General features: G+C 38.0%; 1 pseudogene across 1 annotated transcript; it reads right to left on the bottom strand.

The window, feature by feature from the left end:
* Nucleotides 1-920: 920 nt before the first annotated feature.
* Nucleotides 921-3,783, bottom strand: LOC143537871 (nifU-like protein 2, chloroplastic; annotated as a pseudogene). The gene is made up of 4 exons (XR_013136155.1): nucleotides 3,673-3,783; nucleotides 3,486-3,576; nucleotides 2,449-2,759; nucleotides 921-1,333 (listed from the first exon to the last, which is right to left on the bottom strand). The product of XR_013136155.1 is annotated as a nifU-like protein 2, chloroplastic (transcript).
* Between the last annotated feature and the right edge of the window lie 9,782 nt (nucleotides 3,784-13,565).

The following is a 13,565-nucleotide window of genomic DNA, read 5'->3' on the forward strand; positions in this document are numbered from 1 at the left end:
TCGAGCGATATTGGTTGACTCGTTATGGCAAAACTTTTTGTGACAAAAAATTATTATTAAAGTTAAATGACCAAAAAGTAAATGTGTGAAGTTAAAGTTGAAGGGCAAAAAATATATATATCAAACTACTGTGACAAAAGTCTAGTGAATGAAAGTTTACAAGTTGTATTTTAATAATATATATAATTTTATATTATAATAACAAATTTGTTCTATTAAATATCTTAAATTATGGAGTGACGAAAATGATTTTTACTTACTATTCTTTATTTGCATATTTCTTGGTTTTAGTCATTTACACTAGCATATGTTACAAATGGATTGTATATAACGCACATGAGAAAACTTTATTCTTTTTATCAAGAGAGAGATTTGATAAAACTCGACAATTGATGATAAGAAGAATATTAAAATAACTAATTAGATAAAAGCTAGTGATTTCACACCTCACCCAACCCAACCCAACCCAACCCAACCATATAAATTGTTATTACATTATCAAAATATATAGGTGAATTGAGTGAAAAAATGGCAATAGTTGTCTCACTTTATTTTATATTGAATTGCAACTAACACTGCTGTTCTCATCTAGTTTGTTGCTCAGTTTGTGTGTTTTGACATCATATTCAGATTCATGTTAGTGTATGAAGTTCGAACCAACGGTCCAACCCCATCGATTTAATACTAAGCGGGATGTACTTTGCCATTTTTGAAGCGTTTGGATACAAAACCAACCGTGTTTTGTATATCACAACGCACATCGGGCCTCCAAACAAAGAATGGAAGGCAGCTGCCCGGCTGCCCCCCATAAAAAAAATAGTTGGTCTATTTCCAAAAATCCCGATTGAACTTCATAAAATTTTGGTTAAGCGCTAAAAAAATACACAATCACACCAAAAACATAATATTTACACTAGAAAACACGGTAAAAACACCAACTAAGTACAATGCAATGATTCGCTAAAAAACACAAAAACTGTATTTAGAAGGCATCTGCTATCATCACTTGGTTCAACAAACCTGGAAAAAAAATGAAACTGTACATGCTTTACTACATGATAATGTTGCCTTTCTTCATTTTTATACGTCACGCATGTTTCTCAAATTATAAGACTTTAGAAACAGCAATACCAGTAGCAATCTATTGTAAAAGTTGAACAGCAGCAATGGCGGGGATCTTTACACGCAACTTCTGAGTGACTGCAACTCTAACCGTCATCACACTTGCTGCAGGACCCGATAGCCTTACTTTCACAATCGGTTCGTCTATTGACACAAATTCCAGTGACCCGCCAGCTGCACCGACAAGATATGGCCTAATTTCTTCAAGAACCTAAAATATTTCAAAAAACTAGGTTAACAAAAATAGCTATATATATATATATATGAACAATCAAATAGAAGAGCGAGTGAAATCGATCAATTGACGTGTTATATATGATTACAAAACGAGATTTTTGCTCTTATAAATTTAAATATAATTGATTTGCAAGTTTGTATGCATATGAATGCATCTCAAATGACTTTCAACCGGCTGACCCACCCATGATCCATTTGAAATTAAACATAAGCCAAATCAACATACTTATACATAACGGGTCAGAATTGCTATCACTATAACCAAACACAATTAACTCAGCAGCAAGTAAAGCTTGATACTGCTATTTAGAACCTTGGTTTTAAAATGTGTGTTTTCATACGGTGCATTTTGATTCCGAAAGCCAATGTGTGATGCGCAATGCATGAAATGCACACATCACGTATGCGAGACGTTTGCTATTTAAAAGTACCACAGAATTACCTATAGATGATATTTGAATTTGTTAATTTTTATACACTAAAAAATATAAAATATTCTCATCAGTCGTCACTTGTCAGATTTGTTCAACAAATGCTCTAATTTGTTCAAACACTCAAACTGATTGCTCAATTGATGGCCAAATTTGTTCAGATACTTGTCAACTGCATAAGGCGACACATCACACATAAGATCACAACATGTGATGCGTGTATCATGGAACCGCATCATGCAATGATTACATTACTGCATCATCTGATGCACGCATTCTAACCAAGTTTAGAACCTTTACGACCCGTTCATGTTAAAACGAATAATATGCTGAGAATGCGAGATCTAAATGATGCATTTGTACCAATTGCTTTGAATGTGATACACAAAACGGCTATGTAACTGTTTCTGTTTCTATTTCTCTCCCACTACTTCTAATTAACTTTTATGCACTATGTAGTATTTACAAATGCATCAAACGGTTCTTGAGTTTCTCAACATATTATTGGTTCTCAGACAAACGTGTCCATACATATAAATAAGTATTAACCTTTGGTTTGTTTCATAAAATTATTGTACAATGTTAGGTTCTATCCAAAAACAGAAAAAAGTAAAACGACTATGCATTGTACGGGCAAAAAATATGAAAAATAATATACCTTCTCTACATTTTCTTCATTGAGTTCAAGGCCGGTTTCTTCATCGGGTACAGGTTCAACCGCAACAATTTCAGGAATCTGTTCCATCAAACGTCATTCAATGCCTAATTTCATGGTGGTTACAGCACTTGGACATGAGCCACAAGCTCCTTGCAGCTTTAACTGTACAATATTTCCATCAATCTCATGTAATGCAACATTGCCACCATCTGCAATGAGATAAGGCCTAACTTCATCTAGAACCTTCTCAATGTTTTCTGCAGTAAGAGGCAGTTCTACAGCTGATTCTGGAGTTGCAACAGCCTTTATAACTGCAGCACAAAATCATAAAACATATTCAAAAAAATTGTTATACTTATGCTATCGTGTAATTGTGTATAACGTAAATATTCACAAGGTGAAATAATTACATATGTATTATATTCGCATATAATTGTTAAATGTGTATGTATCCAAAGAGAGGTTCATTACAGACGACTAAATTACTATTGAGAACAAAAAGAAAAAACCTAAATTGTTTAACTTTCTCTATCAATGGTTTGTAATTTTAAAAAATTTTACTTTTTACATACAAATATCTAAGTTATATACATAAAACTATCATTAAACTAATTTGTTCATATATCTCTTTCCACTTTTAAATGCTACATGTGTAGGCTCTATAAATAAACGATCTTTGTTTATGCATTTTTTTAAAATGTTAAAAAAGATGAATAAAAATTGCATTTTGACAATTTTCTTGTATTTTAAAGATTTAAAATTAAAAAAATATGATATATTTATTATGCTCTTTCTGTTCTCGCAAAAAACCGTCCCCGTCCGTCCGTACATACACATATTATCTTTTATGCACTATTATATCACGGTTTATTAGTTCTCAACATAATATTGCTTCTTAAATACACACATATAATCTACTTCACTACAACAACAAATGGTTCTTATAAAGTAGCAATAAAGGTACTTCACTCCAATCCATACACTAGAAATCAATCACATATAAAATCAAATTTCTCAAACATGTAAAAATCAATTACCTTTCCGGTGTGACGTCTGTCGAAATCGAATTCTTGTTGAACACGAACCGCCCTTAGCTTGATAAACACCAGTGCCCAGAAAACAAGAAACCTGAAAATAGTTTATTGAGAAAACAAAATGGTTAATAATGAAAGTGGAAAGCAGGAAAAAGACAACCAAGATAGATTAATAACTAAGGAAAGTAACCTTAGGGAAGGAACATGAAGAAGAAGAAGAAGAAGAAGAAGAAGTTGAAGATGAATCAAGAGGTCTAGTGACGTAAGATGATTGGCTCTAAATCACAGAAGCAGTTTGCATCTTCTTAAAACAGCAACAGTTTGTGTTGTTGTGTTTGAGGGTTCGTGAAACGCCCAAATAGCACACGGATGCTGATTTGATTTGATTTGATTTCTGTACCACAAGACAACATATTCAATAACAGGGTGTGTTTATGAGCTTATTAATAAATGATAAACTTATGATTTTGCCCCTTGTGTAATATGGGCGGGATACCCATGAACCACTTAAACTTAATTTGCGCGTATTGAACCACTGGATTTTTCTAGCGGGCTCAGTTGACCCTTTTTGTTAGTTGACCGTCGTTGACTAGATGACGACAGGGGTATTTTGGTCATTCTCTTTTAATATTAATAATTATAATCAATAATATTAATAACAATAATAATAAGAATAAAAATAGATAATAATAAGAATAAAAATGGATAATAATAATAATAATAGAAAATTCCAATTTGACTCCCTGAAATATATCGTCGGGAAATGGAATAGCCCCTGAAAACGAAACACCGTTGAGGAGTGTGTTTTAGACTTTTTACAAATACAAAATTGGTCGGTCAGTCTGTGCCCTTCTGATTATTATATTTTTTAAAAGCTTGAAAAAACCAGCTTGCCGGGAAAAATGGCAGTCCGACCACCGGGTATTTTCTTCTTCCTCATTCCTTCGTACGACTTCCCCCTTTCTCTACCACAACTTCCTCCCCACATTCCTTCTTTTCCTTACCCCTCTCAACTTCCTTCCTCTATACTCAATATATATATACATACCTCCATCTTCATCCAAGACCATCAACCCAAAACCGTAGCCACCTCCAAGACCATCCATCCTAGCCACCTCCACCATCGCACCGGCTCCCACCGTCTCCACCATCGCTCCCGGCACCTCCACCGGCTCCCACCGTAGCCACCTCCACCATCGCTCCCGGCACCTGGCTCCGCTCGATGGTTGTAACCATCACCCTCAACTTCAATCGGGCTCTGTTAGGAGTCCCGATTAACGTGAATCTGCGATTACAATTCCGTAATCGATCACTTGCTGTTAGTTTTTTGTCACATTTGCTGGCCAAAACCGAATTAACTATAACCGGACATGGCAACTTGGGCCGCGTATCTGTATGCTACCGTTGTAAAATCCCGAAGTTTATAATTCGGGTGAATAATTATTTAGTATGTTATGTATGTAAAATCCCGAAGTTTATAATTCGGGTCTTTTGATATATGTATTTTATGTTCGTGTTACATATATAAAAAAATGTTTGTCTTCATTGTGTTGGGGTTCGGCTTCGGGTTTAAAGTTCGTTGGCCGTTTTGGTTGTTTCGGGTTAAAATTTTGCTAAAAAACGGGCCGTTTTGGTTGTTTCGGGTTTAAAGTTTGCTAAAAAAACGGGCCGTTTTGTATGTTTCGGGTTTAAAGTTTGCTAAAAAACGGGTCGTTTTGGTTATTTCGGGTTTATCGTTTGCTAAAAAATGGGCCGTTTTGGTTGTTTCGGGTTTAAAGTTCGTTAAAAAACGGGTCGTTTTGGTTGTTTCGGGTTTAAATTTTGCTAAAAATCGGGCCGTTTTGGTTGTTTCGAGTTTAAAGTTCGTTAAAAAACGGGCCGTTTTGGTTGTTTCGGGTTAAAATTTTGCTAAAAAACGGTTCGTTTTGGTTGTTTCGGGTTTAAATTTTGCTAAAAATGGGCCCTTTTGGTTGTTTCGGATTTAAATTTTTCTAAAAAACGGGCCGTTTTGGTTGTTTCGGGTTTAAAGTTCGTTGAAAAACGGGCCGTTTTGATTGTTTCGGGTTAAAATTTTGCTAAAAAAGGTTCGTTTTAGTCGTTTCGGGTTTAAATTTTGCTAAAAAAGGGCCGTTTTGGTTGTTTTGGGTTTAAATTTTCTAAAAAGCGGGCCGTTTTGGTTGTTTTGGGTTTAAAGTTCGTTAAAAACCGGGCCGTTTTGTTTGTTTCGGGTTAAAATTTTGCTAAAAAACGGTTCGTTTTGGTTGTTTCGGGTTTAAAGTTTTGCTAAAAAAACGGTTCGTTTTGGTTGTTTCGGGTTTAAAGTTAACTAGTGTTCGGTTCGGGTTCATTTGGATGATATATATGATGATGATGATATATATGAGTATGATGATAAACAAACATCACACATTAATGATAAGAAGGAATATATAATTCATATTGTATATTTATAAGAAATATTAGCTTAGTTCAAATGGTTGGTGTTGTTTGTTGTTAAACTGTGGGTTGGGGGTGTAACATTATGAAAATTTCGAGTTCAAAATGTCAAACTTTCCAAAGTTTAGGGATCAATTCTGCCAAAATCCAAACCCGAGGGTTTAAAGTAAAAATTTTGTTTTCTTGTCCTCTCGCGATACGCAACCGGACAAAAGACAAGCCCATCGCGTATCGCGGAGGGCTCGGTTAACAACTTCTAGAAGAAGTCAACAGCGATACGCGATCGCTGTTAATTTACGTCATCGCGATACGCGATGACGTGGTCTGACACGTCTGGCACCAGTTTCGCCACGTGTCCACACTTGGCACACCGTCTGTCGCGTGTCCCGACACGTGGCCACACGTGGCACATCGTCCGGCACGTGTCAACACGTGGCACACCGTCTGCCACGTGGCGACACGTGGCAGACCTATGTCGTGACCGCGCTGGCCTACGTCGCGCTACGAGACGGTGCCAAGGAGGCCGTCGCGTACCGCGATGGGATTCCAAATTTTGTCTATAAATAGCAGCCTCGGGTCTACATTATTTCACAAAAATTTCACACACAATCTTCTCTCTAGCCTCTCTTTAGAAAATATAAACCATACCCTCGATCCACCTCGAAAAGCATGCCCGATTTCCTCGATCTACGTGTTCGTTTCCTCGAAGTTAATGCCACCCTCCACCCACATACAACCAAAAAGGCGTTTGTTATCATGGCGATGAGTCTCGAGAAACGTGCCAACGAGTGTTGAAGATTGGTGTTATCCTTTGGCGACAAGGAGGGACGTTGATAAAGAAGTCAAAGGAGATCAAGTGGCGTTGGAGTGCTTCTCGAATCGTTAGGGTTTATAAAGATGAACAAAGGTAGGCTTAATATCCAAATTAATATAATAATAAAATATTATTTTAAAGGCTTAAACCTTAAGTCGAGGTTATACTCGATACCTCGATAAAAGAAAAGAAAACATAACAAAGAAATGAACAAAAGATAAGGTATTGAATATCGATAAATATATATGTGTGTATGTATATATTATTTGTTATGAAATTATTATTTAATTGATAATGATTATTCTTAAATAATAAAAGAAAAAGAATACTTTTCTTAGAGAAGAAGAAACGTCTGGTTTTATAAATAAACTAAAGGTTTATAACTACTTTTAAACTAAATGTTTTCAAGTAAAATAGATTTATGAACTAAAGGTTCATCGAGGTAGAGGTTATAAAATAAGACTAAATATCTTAAGCCGGATTGTATATCCGACTAACAAATGTTTATACTCGTACTATAGGTGCGAGATAAAAAGGGAAAGACCCTCGGACGGTGATTGAAGCCGATCCCAAAGTGAAAAGGTGAATACGCCCCCAAACTTTTACAAACTTATTTTAAAAAGAGTCAAACATGTTATATGAAAATTTTTACAAGGAACTACGTGTTCCTAAAACCGTTATAAATAAGAGTATAAGCCTAGCCCTCAGGCTGTAGTATACGTTTGTCTGGTTCCTTACATATGTGGTAGTACGTGGTGGGCACATCGCACAACGCCTGGTCGTAGGACGCTTTCCTGCAGGAAGCACGACCATGTGTATACATATGGGTACTTAACTAAGTCGAGCGCTGCAGTGTTTGCTGAGGTGACCTAGTGTAGAGACTCGAGTTTATAAATGTGTTGTTTTAACTTTATTATTCCTAAGCCATGATGGGCCGAGGCAGGCGTAGTCTCGAGGGGTAATAAACTAAAAAAAAATATTTTAACGTCAGCGTGTTCAGCAGCATTCGTTGCTGACGTATTTTATTTACATTTTGCAGGTGACCAAATTTAGCTCTTGGAATGACGAAGTGCTATAAATATCCTATGGCTCGGATATTTTGTCTTAAACTTAAATATAATGTTAAATGGTGGTTTTTGTAAAACAAGTGATCTTTTAAACACTTAAACGGGAAAATTTTATATCCCGTCTTTTGTATGTAAATATTTATACGTTAAATCCACATGTTTATAAGATTTCCGCTAATTGAACGTAAATCTGATTTATTTACAAATGTGGTACCAACATATGTGTCACACTCCTAGGCCGTGTTTTGGGGTGTGACAAGCGTTGGTATTAGAGCCATCGATCTTAGCGAATTGGGTATCATAAAACAACACCCAAGCTTCGATCCAAGTAAAGGAAATAATTGTTTATTTGTTTTAGGGATAAGATAGGTTGGTAACCTTTTCTTGCCCTCTTCATTCTAAACCACCCACAATGTTAGATGTCATTCAAGACCTATATGGAGAATTATGTGCAAAAAGAAAAAGAGGCTGGAATCGCCGAACCTTACCCAGAGGATAATATGAGTGAAGGATACTATGAAGCATACTTTGACCAAGATGTGGAACATGACTTAACTAAGCCTGTATACTACCTCGGAAGCAAACACTATCCAATAGACGTTTCCGATAGTCCACCAAAACAAAGAATTGAGCCACCAAGGCACTCAAGTTACCATCCACCAACCATATCAATGTACCATCCCTCTAAAGTACCGACATACTATCCATCGGAGATCCCCACTTACCAACCATTAGAGATACCTCAGTACTACCCGACTGGATACCTACCACCAAATCCACATCCATCCTATGCCTTCCTTTCCAACTTACCCATCAAAGAAGAACCAAGATCCCCATCCTCCGACTGGATGAAATGCCACTCCGATCAACGTCGATGGCATACCGGAAGCTCCACTTTCAATGAAGTCAACTCCCAACCAAACAATGGTGAAGGGTCGTCTCGCAAACCTAGAATGAGGGTAATGATGTGTTGGTGCATGAATGTCAGTAGTTTATAGTCTAGTGTCTGTAATCGAGTCTGTAATGTTATTTATGTTTTTGTTTAAGCGAAGTTGTTAACAAGTTCGCCTAGGCGAACTTGTTGAACAAGCGAAGTTATGGACAACTTCGCCTGAACATATCAGGCGAAGTTGTCATGTATTTATATTAGATGTTACGGCTTGATAGAGGTTGATCGAGTTGATAGTAGTTAGTAGTTTTGGTTAACGAGTTTGTTCGGTAACGTGAGTCTGTAATAGTGATATCGTATCACGTGTTCGGTTATCAATATAACGTGTTCGTTTATCGTATCGTGTTTTTTTGATTTGCTTTCTACACTCGTAACGATCTACGCAGGGATTCCGCACCTGAGTAGACCGCGATATCTCGTGTGATCCGTCCAGGGAACCTACAATTGCTATCAGAGCATTTGCTCGATTGTGTGGTTCGGGATATTCACGCGGGTGTAGAAATCGTCCCGTTTCGACTATTCGCGGGACGTGTTTTCTGTGTTTTTGATCATTCTTACCTCCTACCATCGTGTTCAAGCCTTTAAACCGTCAAAAACCTCGTTAAAATCCGATTTACAGATCTGCAAATCTTCCGTGTTCATCAGGCGAAGTCGCCGTCACTGTGCGTAGGGTTTCGGCGAAGATATAAGGTTAAGCGAAGTTATCCACAACTTCGCCTACCTTCTCAAGTTCGCCTAACTCAAGCGAAGTTCTCTACAACTTCGCCTACCTCTTAAGTTCGCTTACCTTAAGCGATGTTAAGAATCAGCGAAGTTAATCAGCAGTGTTATCAGCGAAGTTCTTCAGCGAAGTTCTCTACAACTTCGCCTACTTCAAGCGAAGTTATTCGTAACTTCGCCTACAGTACTTTAAAAAAAAAAAATTTAACTTTTCAGGTTTCTTACTTTTCGGGAAAGATGTCGTCGATCAACATCTCTGAGTTAGTGAAGATGGAAGTTGAAGCAGGGTCAGCTACTAAGGCCCCAAGATTGCTGAAGGGACCCGATTTCGTTGCATGGAAGGATCGGTTCATACAATACGTCAAATACCAGGATGCGAAGATGTGGGTATGCATCCAGGATGGTTATATTCCACCAGTTATGGAGTATGAAGGTCGTGATCAAATTAAAAAGTATAGTAAAATGGAAGAAGAAGAGAAAAAGATGTATGAAGCCGAGAGCAAGGCTCATGCTGCTATTACTATGGCTCTTCCTCAAGAGATCCTTCATACGTTCAGAAAGTATACATCAGCAAGAGAGCTTTGGGAAGCTCTTGAGAACAGATTTGAAGGGAATGTAGGAATCCGTGCTTCAAAGATAAAATTGCTCAAAACCCAGTTCTCAGTCTTCAAGTATTTGAAGAATGAATCCTTAGATGATATTATCACTCGATATTACCATCTGATAACTGAATTGAGCAACTATTCTATTTCCTACCGAGAAGAAGAAATAGTTGAGAAGCTTCTAGATGCTCTCCCACCAAAATGGGAGATGTACACTGTGCTGATGAGGGAAGACAAAGACTTTCCCACATATGATCTAGAAACGACAGTCAACAAGCTCAGAACCTTTGAGCTTAACATGGTCTTGAAAGAGACACCTATGGATCAGGTTCAAGATCCAGGTATGTATGGAGCTAAAGTCAACACTAGCTCAGGATCGAAGACTGAATCTGCTGCCTACTACACAAAGGGAGAGTCGGGCCCCAACTCATCACATGAAGGGCATGTGTCAGTAAACACAAATGGTGATGTTTGCTATGTAGCAGCTGGATCGAGTGGTTCTCAATCCCAGGTAAGCAAGAGTAGTTGCTCTTCAAGTGTTCCCAGCAACAACTACTCCAAGATGCCTATGAGTGTCAAGTCTGCTGAAGAGCATTGGTCTCTATGCTTCTTTTATTGCTTCCTATGAGAACTATATTCAAGGGAAGATTGTTGATCCAGCTATGTTGGATGAAGATTACGATCAGATTGATGCTGACGATATGGAAGAAATGGATCTACAATGGCAGATGGCCATGATTGTGAGGAGGGTGAAAAGGTTTATGAATAAGACTGGTAGAAAGTTTGTCGGAGGAAGACCAGGGTTCGACAAGTCAAAGGTAAGGTGCTACAATTGTCAACAAAACGGTCACTTTGCAAAGGAATGCAGGAATGAGCGTGTGGAACGAAGTCAGGGCAGGTCTACACAGCAAAGTGGAGGTTCTAAAGATTATAGTGCCATGATTTCCAGAGGAGATGGAGAATACAACTGGAACCTGCATTCTACAGAAACTTTTGAGCAGGCAAATCTGGCGAAGGTTGACACTGAAGAAAGTAAGAAGGTTACCAAAGAAGAAAAAGCTCTTATGGCAGATGTCAATGACCAGCTCTCCGAGGTATGTTCTAAACCTACATGTTCAAAATGTGAAAACTTGTCTGAGCAATTAGCAACTATAACCGATCAGTATGTTAGGTTGGATGCTGAATTTAAAACCTTAAAAGAAGACCATCATTTTACAAAAGCAAGAGAAAATAGTTATAAAGTCAAAATAAAAGCTTGTGAAAAAGATGTTAAAAGTCTAAAAACAAAACTTGCTGAAAAAATTGAAGTGATTGATTTAAGTTATGAAGTTTTGGAAGAAAAGACCAAACTAATTGCTGAGAGAGAAAAACAGATTGCTGACCACCAGGTGAAAGTGGTGGAACTGAATCGAAAACTGGAGCAGTTCAGAAATTCCTCTGCTATACTTGATCACCTTGTTAGTGATCAAGGTTCCTCTGTCAAGAGAGGAGGAATCGGTTATCATGAGGTTCCACCACCGTACAATCACAATTACACTTTTAACCCTAGTGTTCAGAAATCTGTTGACTTTGAGGTTGCTCAGACAGTGCCAATTAAAGTAACTGTTAAAGAACCAAATGTTAGTAGAGGCGAAACAAGTTCGCCTGTTTCAAGTGTTGAAATTTCTGATCAAAGTCCAGTCTCATCAGATTCGGATAAGTCATCCGAGTCTGGTAAGGCAAAAGAGGAGGTTGTGTTACCCAAGAGTGGAGAAAAAGATAAAACAAATAAAAGGAGTACTCCACTAAACCCGTACGTCCCACCATATGTGAGACGAACGGGCGGTAATATAGCCTCGACATCTAAAACACCGGTTGATAAAAAGGTTGAGCATAGGTGTTGTTTTAGATGTAATCAATTAGGACATCTTGTTGCAAATTGCCCTCTGAAGCAGCGATTCAGAGGTGTAAGGACTACTAAAGCTGAGAATAAACCTAATAGTAATTATCATGTTGCTAAAAATGAAAACCACTTAAAATTCAAAAATGTGACTAATTCAGGTTTTCATAGAAACAAATCTCAGTTTTACACTGCTTATAACCAAACCTCAAGCTATAATTCTTTCAATTCACAAAGGTTTGGAAGGCCTCACAATCAATCTTCAATGAGATATCCTAATGGGACTTACAGGAATTATCGAGATACTAACTTTGGAAAGCCAAAGTTTGGGATGTATAGATCCAAGACCAATTGGTCTTGGGTCCCTAAATTCTAATCTTTTGCTTTATTGTGCAGGAACAGTTGAACAGGGCTGCCAACAATCGTTGGGTTGTAGATAGCGGCTGTTCCCGGCACATGACGGGTAACAAATACTTGTTACACGATTTGAAACCTGTTCAATGAGGGAGAGTAAGCTTTGCCGGAGAAAGTGGAGGCAATATTACTGGAAGGGGAACGGTGTCGAACGGAAAGATGACATTGGAAAATGTTAACTTTGTAGAAGAATTGAAACACAATCTGCTGAGTGTGTCGCAGATTTGTGATAAGGAGTACACCGTTCATTTTACAAAGAACGAGGCGATTGTGTTGAAACCAGGTTTTCAGATACCAGAGGAGTGGATTTTGATGAAGGCTCCACGTGAAAGAAATACGTACATTATGGATATGAGATCAACTGAAATGGCCACGGCAGAATCATGCCTTATGACAAAAGCAAGTGAAACAGAGTCCGAATTGTGGCATAGGAGAATGGGGCACATTCATCTTCGGAAGATGAACCACATTGTCAGGAATGGACTTGTGCTGGGCGTTCCCTTGAAGAATTTCAATTTTGAAGATAAATGTATAGCGTGCAAGAAGGGAAAGCAGCACAAGAAATCCCATCTCACCAAGAAAGTCAATTCAATTGCCAGTACTCTGGAGTTGCTTCACATGGATCTCTTCGGTCCCGTGAATGCAAAAGTCTAGGAGGAACTTCTTATTGCTTGGTGATCACTGATGACTACTCACGATATTCGTGGGTGTATTTCCTGAAATCAAAAGACGAAACGGCTCAGATGGTGAAGAATTTGATTACCAAAGTTGAGAACGTTATGGATAAAAGGGTTAAGTTCATCAGGAGTGACAATGGAACGGAGTTCAAGAATTTTGAGATGGAGATCTTCTGCCTTCAGAGAGGGATTGAACACCAATACAGCGCTCCGTATACACCGCAACAGAATGGAGTGGCTGAAAGGAAGAACAGAACGTTAATTGAAGGAGCCAGAACTATGCTGGCTAATTCGAAGCTTCCTGTGGTGTTTTGGGATGAAGCTGTTGCTACAGCCTGTTATGTTCTGAATAGAGTCTTAACTGTTAAAAGACTTGGTAAAACGTGTTATGAGCTAATGCATGGGTGAAAGCCCAACTTGAGTGGTCTTGAACCATTCGGGTCCCCTTGTTCGATTTTGAAGACAAATTCTAAATTTGGTGAAGTAGCCGATGAAGGAATCTTAGTCGGTTATGTTGTTGGGACT

Source organism: Bidens hawaiensis, unplaced genomic scaffold, assembly GCF_021521415.1.
Source record: "Bidens hawaiensis isolate Kalapana, Puna unplaced genomic scaffold, B.hawaiensis_p1.1 tig00011411_1, whole genome shotgun sequence".
NCBI lineage: Eukaryota > Viridiplantae > Streptophyta > Magnoliopsida > Asterales > Asteraceae > Bidens > Bidens hawaiensis.